The sequence below is a fragment of the Protopterus annectens genome, chromosome 4.part0 (genome assembly GCF_019279795.1).
Source record: "Protopterus annectens isolate FY-2018-M chromosome 4.part0, PAN1.0, whole genome shotgun sequence".
NCBI lineage: Eukaryota > Metazoa > Chordata > Ceratodontiformes > Protopteridae > Protopterus > Protopterus annectens.
This window is the reverse complement of record NC_056733.1, coordinates 1,571,754,424-1,571,773,183: the sequence shown is the minus strand read 5'-3', so window position 1 is coordinate 1,571,773,183 and position 18,760 is coordinate 1,571,754,424. Positions and strand designations below refer to the sequence as shown.

Here is an 18,760-nt window from a genome sequence, read left to right as displayed (position 1 = left end):
GGTTACAGTTATAGTCTGTAACATTTGCTACCTGCAAGAAGCTAATGATCTTTTTAACATGGAAAGCAGTTGCTGAACTAGAGAAAGTATTTCTCCCACAGTCAGAATTTGAGCTATCCATTTTTACTACAAATGCTAAAAATAAGATTTAAAAATCACAGAAAATCATAAATAAGTTTATCCAATGTATTCAGCAAGCAGCTACAAAAGAATATTACTGTACCACTTTCATGGTGTAAGCCTCTTCCAAATACCCCAGAGGGCAGCCTCCCTGCAAAGGTCTTGCATTCTCTGGGGTAAGAGCTTGTCTTCAGCCTGTACAATTTCATGGGCACTAACATTTTTAGCAGTCTGTCCAGCCTGCATTACTATCCCACATCACCCCTTACACACACATGCTCCCGATATATTTACACGCTTTCTATTAAATTCCTGTCCGGGCTTGAGCAAGGTTACTATATCATAAGAGCACGTTCTAACATAAGTAAAATGAGTCTGTTTTGAGAAGTGATTTAGCTATGATGGTTCTGTATCACTCTGATGAGTAACCATTGTATATATTGTCCTTTGGAACTTTGAACTTGTAAGACTTTTTCTTTTGTTTTAGGTCACCATTGAAAAGGGCCAGTTTTTCCCAGTCCCTTTACCAGCTCAATAAATATATAAATAATTACAAAACAGTGAATGCTTAGTGCATCAACAGTACATCTGCTGCATTTATATAAATCCCTCTGTTGCTACGCTTGGTAGGTACAAGCTTTCATCTAGATACTATATATGAAATGTTTCTTTTATCCCAACTTTCTTTAACACTACAGTTTCTTCCATAGAGTAACTGCATTTAACGTCTCTTTTATGCTTGTTATTTAAGTGCCATTTAATTGACATATTTAATTCCTTGTAGAAAGTCATGCTTGTAGCACTAAGTGACAGGTGTCTGCAATCTGAATTTGCTGATGGCATCGCAAACCCCAAAAAACATAAGAGAAATACATGCTAATAAGAACTGTCATGCATGACTCTGCCAAAATGACAATAGAAACCGAGGTGCATGCTTACAAAGGCTACCTGCAACACATGGAATCTTCAAAGTCTGATTTTCAATGTATTTGACCTATCTGTCTGCCAATTACTAGCATTTTGCATACTAAAATTTGAAAAAAAATTGCCTTACAAATTTTTCATAAAATTAATGTGCGGATTTTGTTTTCATCTCTGGCTTACAAAGTAGTTGATGTTAGACAAAAAGGCCAGATGTAATGCAGGCAAAACCTGATATGATAATCTTGTTGAAACAAAATCTAAATAGGGACCTTAAACAGTTTGTAATCTTATCTGTTTTGAAAGGATGCTACATCATCTTGTCCTGACTGCCACATTAGTATAGCCGCTGTTATTATGAGGCTGTTACTAAGGCACGCCCATAAGCTTTGCTATTTGGCCTGTTTTTAACTTAATGCAATTCACCTTTGTTGTGCTTTGTGTGTAGACATTCTTCATAAAACAAGCTATTCTGATAGCATGTTCAGTGGCTTGTCACTGGGTTACGATATATTGCTATGAGAACAGAGATTTTGACAGAGCGTAGAGAGATGCAAAATGTTTCTTGTGATTTATGAACTCCATATGCTGGGTTTTCCAGCTTGCACACTTGAAGTTCCTTTTGCTGTCAGTGTTTCAGAAGCCAGATAGAGAACTCATCAAACAGTCCATTCTGATCTGCTAGTAATGTGTTCCCCCAACTCCTTTGATGCTGACTTTCATATTTCACCACAAGCACTGCTCAGACTACATTTGAGAGCTTGAATCTTTGAACAATGGCTTCATAAATTTCACCCAGTATAAATGATTGTCATCTGGTTTAGCCTGTTTAAACCACAAAAAATAGCACAAAATAAAGAATTCCAAATGGAAGACCCTGCCCTGCTCTTTTGTTTCATACTGCCATTCATGTTTTTCCTTTTTGTGTCAGGTTACATGGCAAAGTCACCTTAGGACTGTAAGCTATTATGTAGCCTGTCAGATCCCTGCCATTCAGTCACTGAGCAGCCTGGTTATACCCTGTTACAAAGACTATTTCATGCTCACAACAAATGCAAATAATTGCCACAAGGTGCAAGACCATACTTCTAGAAGACAGATGAAGATAGCTGTGAAGTCTTGCAATTAATGAACTGTGAATAAATGCCATACATTCAGTAGATCAAGGTTTCATTCTTGCATTTTCACCCCCCCATAGTGTGTGTGTGTGTGTGTGTGTGTGTGTGTGTGTGTGTGTGTGTGTGTGTGTGTGTGTGTGTGTGTGTGTGTATGTATGCATGCACATGTGCTTTTATACATGTGTAAGGATGTATACATGTATGTCAGAGTGTGCATGTGTCTGTGTGTGTGCATGTGAATGTATACATGTGCATGTGTGCTCTTATGCATGTGTGTAATGGTATATACATGTGTTAAAGTATGTGTGTCTGCGCATGGTTGCATGTGTGTGAGCTTGTGCGCATGTGTTAGAGCATTCTGACTGTGTGTGTGTGTGTGGGTCTGTGTGTGTGTGTGTGTGTGTGTGTGAGCACACATATGTACAGTTGCACGTATGTGCACTTGTGTGCATATGTATAACCTTGTGTACATGTGTGTTAGAGTGTGTATGTGACTGTCTGATTAAGTCACTTGCTCTTGGTTTGCCTCTTGCATAAAGGAATATAAGCCTCAGCTCCTTTTCTAAAAAAAGGAAACAAATACATTATGGCACTATGGTCTCAGATATTTGGAATTATTTTTCTCACTTTTCTGTTTGGTGTGTTTATTTTATTAATCTGTTAACTTAAGCAAACTGTAAAGAAATGAAATTAGAGACCAACTTCAGCAGCATCTTAGTTCAAATAAAAAGGAAAAAAAAACTAAAATAAAGGAATTTCTCCCAACCAAACCCCTTTATGTATTATGGTCTGTCCAGGTCTCTACATATTTGGGAAAGGTTAAAAGTATTTTTCACAAAACAAGACACCACTAAAATGGGTCTCAGATGATTACTGAAATAGTAATACAGTAGTATTAGACATAGAGAGAGAGATAGATGCATGTATCTGTGTTTATATCTAACACGTGCACGCATACACACACACACACACACACACACACACACACACACACACACACACACACACACACACACACACACACACACACACACACACACTGCAATAAAGGCTTGTATTACTTACAAAATATTTACTGTTGTCCTGAATTATCATTTGGAGATGCAAAGAAACTTCAGTGAGCCTCATAGGGCCAGGCATGTCCACACTTCCATACATGACAGGATACCAATCTCATGCTGAACCTTGAACAAGGAGGGAATATGTGCATGTAAGTGCTGAATAGTAAGGACGTGCCACCATGACTGTCTATGATTCTTTATAACACCTAGTATGGAAGGCAGGGAACTGCAACAAAGGAAGGGGAATAATGTATAAAGGCTCTATTACCTATAAAGGCCCCTCACTTGTAGACTGCAGGAAGGTGCATTAGATCACCAAGTGGGGTCACCACCTTTTGAGGAGATAAAATCCACAAAAAAAGTCACAATCTTTGCTCCGCAACTTGCCACATAACTCTGGTGATTAAACATCTACTTGTCTTTCATAGTTACTTTGCCCATCTGCCCCATCTTATTAATGAGTCCTAACCCTAAACATGCCTCTAATCCTAGCTCTATACTTTACCACAAAACACAAAACCTTTCCATAACAGTAAAACTGAGCAAAACAGCTTGGACACACACACACACACACACACACACACACACACACACACACACACACACACAAAACGCTAACCCTATCCCCTTACAAAACCATAACTCTCACACTGACTTGCAAATGAATACACTACCACCCATATTACAAACCCACTTACCTCTTAGCAAAACAGACACCCAGCAACACAGATGTTCAACAATACAAATGTTTGGCAAAACAACCCAAAATTTCACTTTTTGAATATATGGATGTATAATAAAGTACAGAAAATCACACACACATAAATATACTATATATATATATATATATATATATATATATAGAGAGAGAGAGAGAGAGAAAATGAATATGTAATACACAAACAGAGAAAAATGGTATTTTATGCATTACCTCCTAGATGTAATAAAAGAATAAACTAAGAAAAAATGCATTAATGTGCATCATTAGAACAACACAGTAGCATCCTGCCTTGTTAAATCATGTCATAAGTTACTGACCTTTTCCTTTAAAACTCATGGTACTTCCCCTGTAAATACCCATGTCTTTAGAGACCTCTCAAAAGCAAATCATCCTCAGTTACTTGATGGCCTAAATAAATTCTGCTGTAATCCTCCTCCAATGTAACCTGTTGCTAAAGCTGCTGTCTATGCTTCTGATTTAAACTGTAGAACTGATAAAGCAGTCCATATCCACAGCAAATATAATGAGAGTTTAAAAACAGACCCATATGGTAGAATACCCATAAAATTAATAAACAACCCATATAACAAGAGAAAACAATTATGTAACACTTGTAAGAGGTCTCATTCAACCTACAGTAAGTACAAACTTCAGCAAACTAGTAAAGAGTTTAAAGAGAGGTCATTAGGAAGCTCAAAGCAGAGAATGAACTGAAAATAGCCACTAAAACCAAAAATAACTACAAATCTTTCCTTGAATATGCCAGAAAGTTAAGAACTAACACCCAACAATGCTTGGAGCTATTCTACAATAATATTGCACACACTAGCCAAAAGGAAATAGCTTACATCTGAGCTGACAAACTTGGTACAAATTTTACACCACCCATAGTTTCAGCTATTGCACAATCCCAGACACCTACTTTAATTACCATGAAACACGTTCTCTCAGCCCTTTCAAAATGTAAGAACATCTCATCCATGAGACCTGATAGTATACCAGGTTGCCTGATTATCAGTGCCAAACTTGGCCTACCTGAACCCCTGCTTAATCGCTTTAATCTATGCCTCTCCACCACTTACCTTCCTGAATCCTATAAAACAGCAATTGTAATGACATTACACAAGGGTAGTCCAACCACAGAGCCTGTCAGATCTAGACATATTAGTCTCACTAGCCCATTATGTAAAGCTATGGAATGTATTATCTTAGACCTCATTAATCTGGACACTGAAAATATCTTAATTCTAGATCTTCATAAATTTGGCTTTGTCAAAGGAAAGCCATGCCTGTTTAACCTCAATTTCTTTGAAAAACTAACCTAAGCAGTGTTTAATGATAATGTTCTACATACAACATGTCTGGGCCTTGACAAAGCCTTTGACACTATTCCACATACAGACATTATTGACAGACTTGTAAAGCTGGATATAAATTCTTATATTTTTCATTGGATAGCTAACTGGTTGTCTCACAGAAACCATGTGGTTAGAGTTGCAACTGCCAATTCCGAAAGCAAAATTCACCAATAGTTAATCACAAGGCTCAGTACTGGGCCCTCTCCTATGAGGCATATGTTTTTCAGATCTTTAGTCCAACACTCCTGAACTATGGTTATACATTTACAGATCACTGTAAATTGGATGTTTGTTATCCAATCTTCCACTGACTCAGAATTGCTCCAACATAGGTTAGACTAGGTTAGCAACTGGTGCGCAGACAAAAGATCTCAAATTAAATGTGAAAAAAATGTAGCATACCTCATTTTTGTAAACCAAACATTTTCATATATGATATAAGTGACACACCTCTTCGATTCAACACCATCGTAAGGAATCCAGGCACTTTTGTACTTAATTCCTTATCGTTTAACTACCATGTCTCTGCAGTAGCTTGTAAAGCATTTAGTTTGGCTCATCTGATTTTCAAAGGCATCTTCACAAGTCTTAATTCCCCTTTACTCATATCTCATCAGACCATTATTACATATAATGTACCTTTTGGCATATATTTGTCTAAATATATCACTCAACTTGAGAGACTTCAGAGATTCACAACTAAAAAGATTACTGACCATAATTATTTTAGTTATCAGGACAGACTGTCAGCCTTTTCTCTGAACTCACTCTCTTACAGGCTCCTCCTTGGAGATCTGTGTCTAGCCTTTTGAGCCATGAAATATCTAATTCTCTTTAACCTCCTATCCCTTCACAGAACAAACATTATCTAAAATACCCTATAAAGAAGCGAACCTTCATCAACAGATAAATAACACACTTTAGCATAATAGATTCATATCCCTCACCTCTGGAACAAACTTCCACTTCATGTCAAACAGAGTAGCGCCCTTGCCAACTTCAGGGTAATCCTAGAAAATTGGATGGGCAGCCCCAAGTTCATCTTTATTCTATCTTGTCATGCTCCCCCAAGGCTAGAAGGATTTGAATATATTTTTTTTTTGTCTAAGCTTGTAATGGTCTACAGACTGATTGACTAGCATAATGCATCCGAGATTATCCAAGTGCAACTAACTCTGGGCAAGACCGCAATCCAAACTGTATGTTGCTACAGACCCCCCACCATGCTGCAGGATTCCCACTCTTCATTTCTTGATACACTGGAAAGTATTAGGGTACAACCCAACACCCTAATAATGGGCGATTTCAACTACCCCACCATTAACTGGGAAAACTACTCACGTGCCAACTATTTTGCTCATCGTTTTCTAGAATTCATAAATTCCAACGCCTTGGATCAACTTATCCACACCCCCACCAGGGGCAGCAATATCCTAGATCTGGTCATTACCAACATGGGAAACCAGTGTTCCACACCAGAGGTCAATTCCTCATTGGTCAGACCCGACCACAAGCTAATCAGCCTAGACATCCACATCCCAACCCCACCCCCAATTAGGGAAACCATCGTAAAAACCTTCTCCAAAGCCAACTTCACACTTCTTAAGACAGAAGTGGCAAACTTCATGACACCCATGTAGATGAATAATAGAGGTATGGCTGCTGAATCCTCCACAAATGCACTTTATAAGCACTTACACGAGTGCATGGATCATGCTATCCCTAATAGAGCCAAGATGTTATCTTCCAAAAAAAGGAAGCCAATCTGGTGGTCCTCTGCCATAAACAAACTCTACAACAGAAGAAAGAAACTGTTGCAAAAAAGAGTAAAATCCCATGACTGGAGGAACTCCCTGGTCAACCTCAGTAAGAAGCTGAGATCCTCATAAAATCCTCCAAAGCTAGTTACGAAAACAAAATTGCCACTGACTCTAAAGACAACCACAAAGCATTCTATAGCTATGTCAAGAATCTAAATGGGAACACTCAGATCTGCTCTGAGTTACAGCACAATGGCACTAAATATACAGAACTAACTGATATTGCCAACATCCTAGCAGATAGGTTCAGTGCTAACTTTACCCCCCTCTCACCCCCTAGAGGGCCCATCTGTATACCGGAAGAATGCAAAGTTCCTATAATCATGGCTGCACAGGTAAAAAACATACTCTCCAAAGCCAAGAATACAGCATCCTTGGGACCTGACAATATCCCGGGCTGCGTTCTACATGAACTACAGAATGAACTGGCACCCTGCCTAAGTACCATGTTCAATCATAGCCTCACCTCAGGCTTTGTACCCACTGAATGGTGCACCACGACAGTTATCCCACTCCACAAAGGGGGAGCCACGATGGACCCCGTGAACTGCCGCCCCATTAGCTTGACGAGCCTGGTCTACAAGGCCATGGAACATATCATCGTGGAACTCATAAACAAAGATATTGGTAATCTACAAACTGGACCCTACCCAGTTTGGATTTGTAAAAGGCAGATCATGTCTCCTAAACCTGATTGACTTCTTTGAAGCAGTCACCAAAGCCATAGATGAGGGTAAAATGGTTCACACAGCTTATCTAGATCTCGCCAAGGCTTTCGACACCATCCCCCACTCTGGAATTATAGATAAGCTCACTAAACTAGGTATAAATCCCTATGTCACAAGATGGGTTGCCAACTGGCTCATGGACAGAACCCACACTGTGAAAGTAGCGGATTCCAAATCCGACTTCAGACCAGTGACAAGTGGAGTACCACAGGGTTCAGTCCTGGATCCTCTCCTGTTTGGTATCTACTTCTCTGAAGTGCAGGCTAACACAGAAGGTCTTTGGCTAACAAAGTTTGCAGATGACTGCAAACTAGGAGCCATAATCAAAACTCCTAATGATGTGGACAAACTACAAAAGGGCCTCATTGAGACAGATACCTGGTGTCAAAGCCATGGCCTGAAGCTCAATGCCAAAAAGTGTATTGTCATCCCCTTTGGTAAAAACTCTGTACCCATGAACTACCACATAGCTGGAAGTCTACTTAATGCCGAAAGTGTGATAAGAGACCTTGGGACACAGGTGGACAGTAGTCTCTCCTTTGATAATTACATCTCCACAGTGGTCAGGAAATCCTTCTACGTGGCTCACCTCATCACAAAAGGATTCTCATCCAGAAAAAAAAAGGTCATTGTTCCCCTCTACTAATCACTCATTAGACCCATTATAGAGTACAACGCCCCTTTTGGTATGTACCTCACAAGACATCTACAACAAATGTAAAGACCACAGAAATACCTCACAAAGAGGATTACAGGCCTCAAACAGATGCCCTATGCAGACCGTCTCAAGAAACTACAGCTTTACTCCATCACATATCGCCTACTCAGGGGCGATCTCTGCCTAACATACAAAACTATGTCAAACACAGAGCTGTTGGACATGCTCCACTTAAAGAAATCTCAATCCCTCCGAGCTACACGCTCTAGGGACCTAAACCTTGTCACCACAATAAACAGAACATGCTGGAGGGATAGAGTCCTGTCCCAGAGACTTCCCATACTCTGGAACAGACTACCTATCTATGTCAAACAGAGCTCCTCATTAGCACTCTTCAAGAAAAATCTTGATGATTGCATGGAAAATGGGAAATTCACCCCAGGGATCACTTCTGTGGCTCTGCTCGACAGGGGCACAGGAAAATAATTTTCTTGGGTGGCGAAAGCCAGGGTACATTTTTTGGCTAAGCTTATATAGGCCCTAGGGCCGATAGCCTAGTACCTACCTATGAACCTATCATGTTATTCACTGAACAACTTAGTTTCCATCATTTACATTTTAATGAAATCTAAAATTAAAGAAGGTACATTGTAATTTAAATATTGGTCTGCTCATCTGGTTGAATATCCTAAAGCCCAAAGATAGTCTAGACTGCCAAGAAATGAGTATTTAACTCATACAGAATTGCATGGAAAATTTAAATATTCTCCTACTTACCAGATTCTGTTTTGCTAAATTATAAAATGCTATATAATATACTGACAAATCTTAACTACAGTTAGTGATCTCATATTTGATATGAAATAGACAAACTAAAATACCATACTACAAGAAATGTTGTTCTGAGATGAAATGCCAAGAAAGTAATTCCCTTTACTAAGAGCTAAGAGTGGTGGTGTGTTCTACAAAGACTGACACTCAGTAAATGATAACGTATGTAAGGTATTTAAAACTGATACTAAATCAGTGAATTTAAAGGACAGCAATGGGACTCTGTTATTAAATGCTCAACTTCTCTGTCCTTTTTCTCCATATTTAGTGTCCCTGCTATGAATAAACAACAATGCAGTATTTAAAATATTTTAAATCGGCTGTTTCTCTCCACTAGAACAGTACCTTACTGTATTGTGGTAGTTTCATTTTCAAAAAACTTTTATCCTGCCCTGGAAAAGCTTTCTGTAGTCTCTAATCCATTGATGTCATCAAGGCCAATGACTACAGGTAATTTTCTGGCGAATTCCCTCCCCAAACTGACATCACCACGACCGTCCTAAAAACCCACCCATATTGTGATGTCACAGCTCCCTGGTCCTTCCTCTACCCTTACAGAAAGTAAAGGCTAGAACAAGGAAACAATACATGAGTCAAGTCTCCTGCTGTGAGTTGTCAATCACAGCAGGTAACAGCTTAAATTACCCTTAGCACTTTGACAGATAGGGAAGTTAGGTGTAAAGGGGGATGGGAGATGAGTCAAAGTAGTACAATTTAGGCTTCACAAAATACTGCAATTTAGCCATTCTAAAAAGAAGCAGCAGTAAAAAGCACTTTGAAAGTCTCTTCTGTGGCATTTGCACTGTTTATGTTTTAAGTAGTCATCGAACGGCATGAAATGTTACTTAAAACTAATTGAATGAAAGACAGCAGTGTATGTATGTAAAATCAATGCAATGACAGGAACTTTAGGAAGAAAAAGGCCTGCATGGTGTAATTTTTTTACAGACAAGCACTGCATTGTGGGATACCTAGAGGCAGACTAAACAATCAGAATTACTTCAAGATACCAGACCCCATGTTGTCAGACTCAGAAATTACATACAAAAATATTTAAAAACATGTAAATAGTCCCAGAGTGGCATTAAAATCTAGGAAACACCAAACCATGAGAAATAAACATGTTTTTGTGTCTGTGGGTATGATTCTGCTTTAAAGAGGAATAACTTGTATATAGTGATTAAGTCTACCACATTATCTCCACAATTTATTTTGCTATATAAGTGTATGCAACAATGAATTCTTGCTTGAATTTATGTGGAATAAGAACACTACAGTGTTATCAAGGATGTTGGAGACTGGATGTCAAAGTGTCGATATACTGGAAAGATTATTACAGATTAGATACACCACAGGCAGCTCATAGGACATTATCCTATACAAAAAATCTATATGAAACTTATAATAGAAGCATCACTTTTATAGGGTTGCAAGCACCCCTGACCTTAACATCTGTACCTGAGGTAAATTTGTTTTAAATGTGTGTCCTTCCTCCTAAGCAGTGTAGTGCTGGAGCTAGAATACACAAACTGACAAACTGGAGAGTGGAGCTCTGCCACCTGGTACATGATGGGGGGGGGGGGGAATCTTGTCCAACAAAAAAAAACTGTTAACATTTTTGATTCAGTCTGTTGATAATTAGATTAAACTGGGGTGAGTCAGTTTTTTAGAAGTGACCATACCTGAATCGGTAACATGAATGATTTAATAATATACATACCACCAACCAGCATGAGAATGGAAGGAGGCCATATCTTATACTTTATCTCACCACAAATTACTCAGATGGAGAATCTCTCTATGCAATGCGGTGTGGTATTATAAACCAGTCAAAAAATAAAACCCCTTAAATATCGTTCCAGCAGATCCCCTTATCCCCATGGTGCTGAGGTAATTTCATAGTCAAAACTATAAATTCCTGATTTGACATCAAGAAAAAAACAAATTTACATCTTCTGTCAAGCCAATTTCAGCCCACCCAAGTAAAAACTCTAAAACCTATCAAATGTCATGGTATAAGGCTCAGTTCAAAAAGGTCATAGATTTGATGAAGTCCGATGGGTCTTATGTCTGCTTTGTTTATGTAACCTTTCCATAAGGCCCAGTCCAGAGACTGTCTTTTTTGTTGAAACCCAAGCACAAAAAAGAAAATGAATGCAGCAACCTCTCAGTTCACACAACCTACAAGATAAGTTTGTGAATTTTAATGAAATGGGTCATGACTAGATGGGAACTTGATGAACTGACAGATAACTACATAATATAAGGTACTGTCAAACATGGCTTCTTAAAATACTCAAAGGTTCCATGATCTGCAAACAAATTCAGTGCATAGAATGAAGTTCAGTTTGAATTAATTGTCTTCTTTTACATTTTTAAATGGTTTTCAACTGCTTATTGATGAAACACATCTGCTGACTGTACTGTTAATGTACTTAACTGCATACATTAATGAATTTACATTAAATGCATATATTATACTGCAAATGCTAGTGTCAGATTATAAGAGCATCACAACGTAACTGTGTCAAGTACCGTACACCGTTATTCCTAGAAACACTCCTTTAAGAGAACTATGGTCAGTGTGTACATTACCCTGTTATTAAAATGAAAATAAATACTAAATTAATATCTCCTGCTATGTCACTTCTTTCACCAGCTGTAAAGAGTGTTTGCTTGCTCTTTGTAGTGCTGCCCTGGTTATAATAGTGTACTACAGCTAGAATAGAGATTGGCAATGCCTGTTTAGGTGTCTGGAATCTATATGTATGCAGTGGTGTGCTGGTAGTACTATGTGTCTGAGAAACAAGACTAACCATCTCACAGCTATTATAGGGCAGTAAGCAAAAACCTTCTTAAATATTTCTAGGAGAGGTGGACTGCTCTCTGACATATTGGCATGTAGAGAGCTGCACTTCAAGTTTTACTAAATATTTTTTTATTACCTCCTCACAGCAGATTATCATTTGCCACAAACTCCTCATCTCATTCATGGGTCTACTGGACCTGCAGTAGTGTCCACCAGACTCACCCTGACCCATGTCCAGTGCAACTGAGGAGACTGAGGACAATGGTGATGCATAATATTTCTGCCAAATAGTGTTCCCTAAGCTACCACCTCATGTCAGCCTTATGACCTCTGTTATCACTTCCATGCCTAAGCAGCCTCCAGACCAAGAAGTACACCATTTGCAACATTGAGTTTACCTAGATAGTAATGCTGCTCTTGCAATAAGCCTAGATGCCCCCCCAGATAGATGAGCTGGCATCAGCTGCTCATTCCCATTCTCCCCCTACCGAACACTCAAGTTCCCATGCCGCTAGTCAAACATGGAGCATGTGAGGCCTTTATCCCTCTGTGCCATGGGGCAAAAACATGTTTGACTAAATATTTATGCTTCATACATGTACTATTTACAAGATTTATCAGTAACATGCTGTTAGTCACAATTCCTGCACTATTTCATAAATCCAACGACTATAAGGTAGAGAAGAAGGCCTCACGTAAAGCCTGCATACCGATGAATTATTCTAATACTAATGTCTAATTAACCTAGTAATAAAGGCACTCTCTGATTTGCATGGAACGTGTACTTGTTGGGCTTGCTATTTGGAGTGACATTTTTGCAGCAGCATACTTAGCAAAATATCAGATTACACAATAAATTAAACATTTTTGTAACCAGATACTGTTGAGTTGCTTTCAATAAAAAAATCACACAAAGCAGCAAAAGGGAGCAAAAGGCAGGGGCATATTTTGGAAAAGGAATAGTAAAGAATCGTTTCTATCAGTGAAGCAAACTAGTTGTTAGCAAGGAGTAGAACTATGACTTACAAGCTAGAAGCCAGAACAACAGGAGACAAATCAATGTTATGCTGCAGAACATCAGTAATAGCTCACTACTTTCCTATCTGAATGCACAGACAGGATAAGTGATATAATCCATAGGTATCCACCAATGCACATACCATAGGCAGGACGATCTGCACAGATTATATGCACTATCAAGGCAATGCACAGAAACCTATTGAGTACCTCACTTGACTGGGTGACATTAGACTTAGGCTATATTATACATGAACCCAGTGTTATACTATGATGTGTCTTGCTGTTGTACTTTCCACTTAGGAGTGAAAAGGCAGCAGACTTACAGGATTATTTTCAATTACTGTTTTCACTGGGAGGTTGGGCTATATCCCTGCATTCAGCAGCTGTGACACAGTTACATCCATACCAACTGAAGTTTTTTTCTGTCTCTTATAGTCCCTGATTCAGAGAGAATCTCCAACAAAAAAGACATGGTATCTCTTTGCAACAATTTAAACATCCGCTGTGGTCATACACAATGGTACTGCTCTTTGGACAAAATGTTTATTATGGTCCATTAGACTGGTGACTGTGAGTACACAAGCATGAGTGATTAAGTATTTAGGTATACGCAGGTGACCATTTAGTAAGTCACTAAATGTAGCATTCATTATACAAGAAATGTGAGTTGTTCCAAGGTATTGCCTTCCAGGCATGGTGATGGGGGAGGTGATTCTTTTGCATGTCAATGAGCACTGTAGTTGCCATCTTGCAATGCAAGCTTAGGTGCAGGAATGCAAGCGAATGTACAAAAATAAATGTGTACATGGACTGGAAGCTGTAGCACACCTATGTATTCAGGTGTGCAAAGAGTACTTTGAACAAGTAACAGGGTACTAATGTTACACCTATGACTGTTAGGAAATGGTCTTAAAATACACTAGGAATGGGTCTGGCACTCATGGCCCTTATGGGCAGAGGTAGCTTATAATTGCCTGGCTCTCAATGTCCTATTTGAATACAGGACATCATTATTCTTTTGGGAAAACTTGACTAGGCTTAGAAAGGCCCTCCAGATTGTTAGCCTACTAACAATCTACAACCTAAGAACTGTATTAGCAGGAAATGATGTAACAGAGTGGAATGCACTTGAAAAGAAAGTCAAGTTCTATAAAAGAATTCAGAACAAATAAAACAGAAGTAAAACAAGAGAAAAACACCCACTTCAGGAAGAACAAAAATATCTTAGAACTTAAATTATACAAGTTACGTAGAGAAGGAAGAATGCTCTTCATTGATAGCACCCATGCACCTCTCATTATTTGAACTTAGTACATGGTGTGCACAGCAGCATAGGTACTACATGTGGTTTAGGTTCAAAGGTTCATAGGTTAGTACTAGGCTAACTGCCCTTGTGAGCCATTTTTTAAGCCTAGCCAATTATCCCCTGTGAGATTCAAACCCTGTACCTTGTGTTTGTAAGACAAACACCTTAACCATTAGGCCACCCTCCCAACCCTTAACAAATAAAGGCTGAATGTACCCACGCACTTCTCATTATTTAGACTTAGTACACGGTGTGCATGGCTGTACAGGTACTACATGTGGTTTAACAATTAAAGGCTGAATGTACCCACGCACCTCTCATTATTTAGACTTAGTACATGGTGTGCATGGCTCTACAGGTACTACATCTGGTTTAACAGTTAAAGGCTGAAGGTAAGGTACCCATGCACCTCGCATTATTTACACTTAGTACATGGTGTGCATGGCTCTACAGGTACTACATCTGGTTTAACAGTTAAAGGCTGAAGGTAAGGTACCCATGCACCTTGCATTATTTACACTTAGTACATGGTGTGCATGGCTCTACAGGTACTACATCTGGTTTAACAGTTAAAGGCTGAAGGTAAGGTACCCATGCACCTCGCATTATTTACACTTAGTACATGGTGTGCATGGCTGTACAGATACTACATGTGGTTTAAAAGTTAAAGGCTGAAGGTACCAATGCACCTGTCATTATTTACACTTAGTACATGGTGTGTATGGTGGTACAGGTACTACATGTGGTTTAACAAGTAAAGGCTTAAGGCACCCATGCACCTCTCATTATTTACACTTAGTACATAGTGTGCCACAGCAGTACAGGTATTACATGTGGTTTAAAAATTAAAGGCTGATGGTACCCATGCACCTCTCATTATTTACACTTAGTACACTGTGTACATGGTGGTATAGGTACTACATGTTGTTTAAGAACTAAAGGCTGAAGGTATCCATGCACCTCTCATTATTTAGACTTAGTACATGGTGTGCATGATGGTACAGATACTACATGTGGTTTAACAATTAAAGCCTGAAGGTACCCATGCACCTTTCATCATTTACACTTAGTAAACAGTGGGCAAAGCAGTACAGGTACTACATGTGGTTTAAAAGTTCAAGGCTGAAGGTACCCATGTACCTCTCATTATTTACACTTAATACATGGTGTTTACAGCAGTATGGGAACTACATGTGGTTTAACAATTAAAGGCTGAAGGTACCCATGCACCACTCATTATTTATACTTAGTACATGGTGTGCACAGCAGTATAGGTATTACATGTGGTTTAACAATTAAAGGCTGAAGGTACCCATGTACCTCTCATTATTTACACTTACACAGTGTGCACAGAGGTATAGGTACTACATGTGGTTTAACAATTAAAGGCTGAAGGTACCCATGCACCACTCATTATTTACACTTAGTACATGGTGTGTATGGTGGTATAGGTACTACATGTGATTTAACAATTAAAGGCTGAAGGTACCCATGCACCTGTCATTATTTACACTTAGTACATAGTGTGTATGGTGGTATAGATACTACATCTGGTTTAATAATTAAAGGCTGAAGGTACCCATGCACCTCTCATTATTTACACTTAGTGCACGGTGTGCATGGTGATATAGGTACTTCATGTGGTTTAAGAATTAAAGGCTGAAGGTACTCATGCATCTCTCATTATTTAGACTTAGTACACAGTGTGCACAGAGGTGCAGCAGTAGCGCTGTGGCCTCACAGCAAGAGGTTCTCCCGTTCAATTCTCGGCTGGAGCACCTTCTGTGTGGAGTCTGCATGTCCTCCCCACAGTCGAGTGGCATTCGAAAGACATGCATGAACGGGCATGCCTTCGTTGAAGGTTGGGCATCGGGCTGGCACCTCGGCACCATAAAAATCTACTGCCAATTATTAGCAGACCGGAGTTCCGCTGTGACGATCCCTAACCAGGAAAAGCCGAAAGAAGAACAAACAACACAGTGTGCACAGAGGTATAGGTACTACATTTGGTTTAACATTTAAAGGCTGAAGGTACCCATGTACCTCTCATTATTTACCCTTAGTACACGGTGTGCACAGCAGTACAGGTACTACATCTTGTTTAAAAGGTAAAGGCTGATGGTACCCATGACCTCTCATTATTTACACTTAGTACACGGTGTGCACGGTGGTACATGTACTACATGTGGTTTAAAAGTTAAAGGCTTAAGGTACCCATGCATCTATCAATATTTACATTTAGTACATGGTGTGCTCAGCGGTATAGGTACTACATGGGATTTAACAATTAAAAACATTAAAATCTGATCCCAAAAAATTCTGGAATGCTATAAACCAAATACTACATCCAGGTAACCCAACTTCACCAAACCCATGTCCTGACAAGTCACCTGAAGAAACTACCAATACCTTCAACACCTACTTTATCAAATCCATTTCCAAACTATTTAACCCCAACCTCTCAAATAACACTTCAAACCTCCCTGTACACCCCTCAACCACTATCTCAGTAAACTCCTTCTCTCTCAAACCTGTCTCCACTGTCTATATCAGAACTCTACTCTCAAAGCTCAAACCGTGCTCTGTATCAGCAGACAATATTCCTTCTTACTTTCTCTGGATTGCAGCACATTCCCTTGCTATGCCTATATATATATATATATATACTAATCAATCGCTCCATCTTTGAGTCTAAAGTTCCTTCTATCTGGAAACATTTTTACACTTTTCCTATTCATAAAGGAGGTAACTCCACAGAAATATCGAATTTCAGCCCTATCGCTCTCCACTCCACTCTCTCCAAAACCCTTGAGAAATGTATACAGAAACAAGTTATGCATTATCTCTTACAAGAAAAACTTCTCTTTCCAACACAGCATGGCTTCTGTCCCAAGCATGGTAAAACCACAGCTCTACTATAATTTCTCAACACCTTAGCCCTGGCTAAAGATGATCACAGACTCATATTACTTCTATTCCTTGACCTTTCTAAGGCTTCTGACACTGTCTTACACACTCTGCTACTTAGTAAACTTGTAGACCTAAACTTCTTCCCGATACAGTTGCATGGTTCTCTAGCTAGCTCTCTGATTGCCTGCAGTCAGTATGATGGGACTCAGCACTATCTACCCCTCTTTCAGTAAGAACTGTTGTTCCCCATGGTTCCATTCTGGGACCTCTACTCTTTAATGTCTTCACCAACTCACTCCACTCCTCTTGTCCTCATTCTAACATTGTCCAATACGCAGATGACTCTACAGTCATAACTATTGCTAATTCCCCCTTAGGACATCTAACAAATACCCAGACATCTTTCAACTCAGTTGAGACGTGGCTCACTAATAATCAGCTCATCCTCACCCCTAAGAAAACAAAATTACTACTCTTTCTACCTAAATCTGCAACCACATTAAACTTTCCTTCTCCATAAGGTCCCTAAACAATACTCCTATAGAAGTCGAAACTAGCACAAAACTCCTAGGCATTACTATTGATAACCAACTAAATTTGATCTTCACATTAACAATTGTATAAAAAAAAAAAACACCAAAAGCTATGACTACTGTACAGGAACAACAGATCCCTAACTACTGAAGATAGGATTTCTCTTACCCATGCCTACCTTCTGTCATGTTTAACCTATTGTTCCCAAATACTCACAAATCTGAACTCTTCCCTACTTACCAAATTAGAATCAATCTACCACAAAGTAGCTAGATTTGCAGCTCAACAAGCATATAAATCTCACCACTGTCTCTCCCTAAAACACCTGAACTGGTCCAAACTACCTCACCTGTTCCTACAATCTCAACTCCAAATCATATACTCCATCCTGATTTCTGCTCAACCCAAGACCTACTAAAAATCCATAAACCTAAATCTAATGCAGGGTGCAACTTGTATAGCTACCATTGCATGGAACAAACTCCCACTAGAAATAAGGTCCCTGACTCACCCCCCAAACAATTTAAGCTAGCAACTAAAGGCCACTTTAAAAAACACTGGTCCTGCCATTGTACTCAGCCTCCCTGATTATTACCTACCTTTTATAGTACAACCAAACTAACTTACTAAAACTTATCATTAACTATTTCATCCTATGCTTCCTATGCAACCTCCAAAGCTTCTTCTATACTCTGCTCCCTGAAATTCTTATGTAACCTTTTAAGTTTCTGCTACTCTGCATACAAAACCTTATATTTACTCAACTCTTCTTTTTAAACCAAAACATACAACTTATTCTACTTTTTTAACATTCCCCTTTTTGTTTATAGTACTGTTTTATCTGT

The 18,760-nt window shown here is 39.0% G+C and overlaps 1 protein-coding gene across 3 annotated transcripts in view; it reads right to left on the bottom strand.

Moving 5' to 3' along the window:
- Window positions 1-18,760, bottom strand: part of LOC122799947 (transcription factor COE1) — a 1,219,541-nt gene that overhangs the window by 844,866 nt on the left and 355,915 nt on the right. The gene's annotated exons all lie outside the window — the stretch shown is intronic.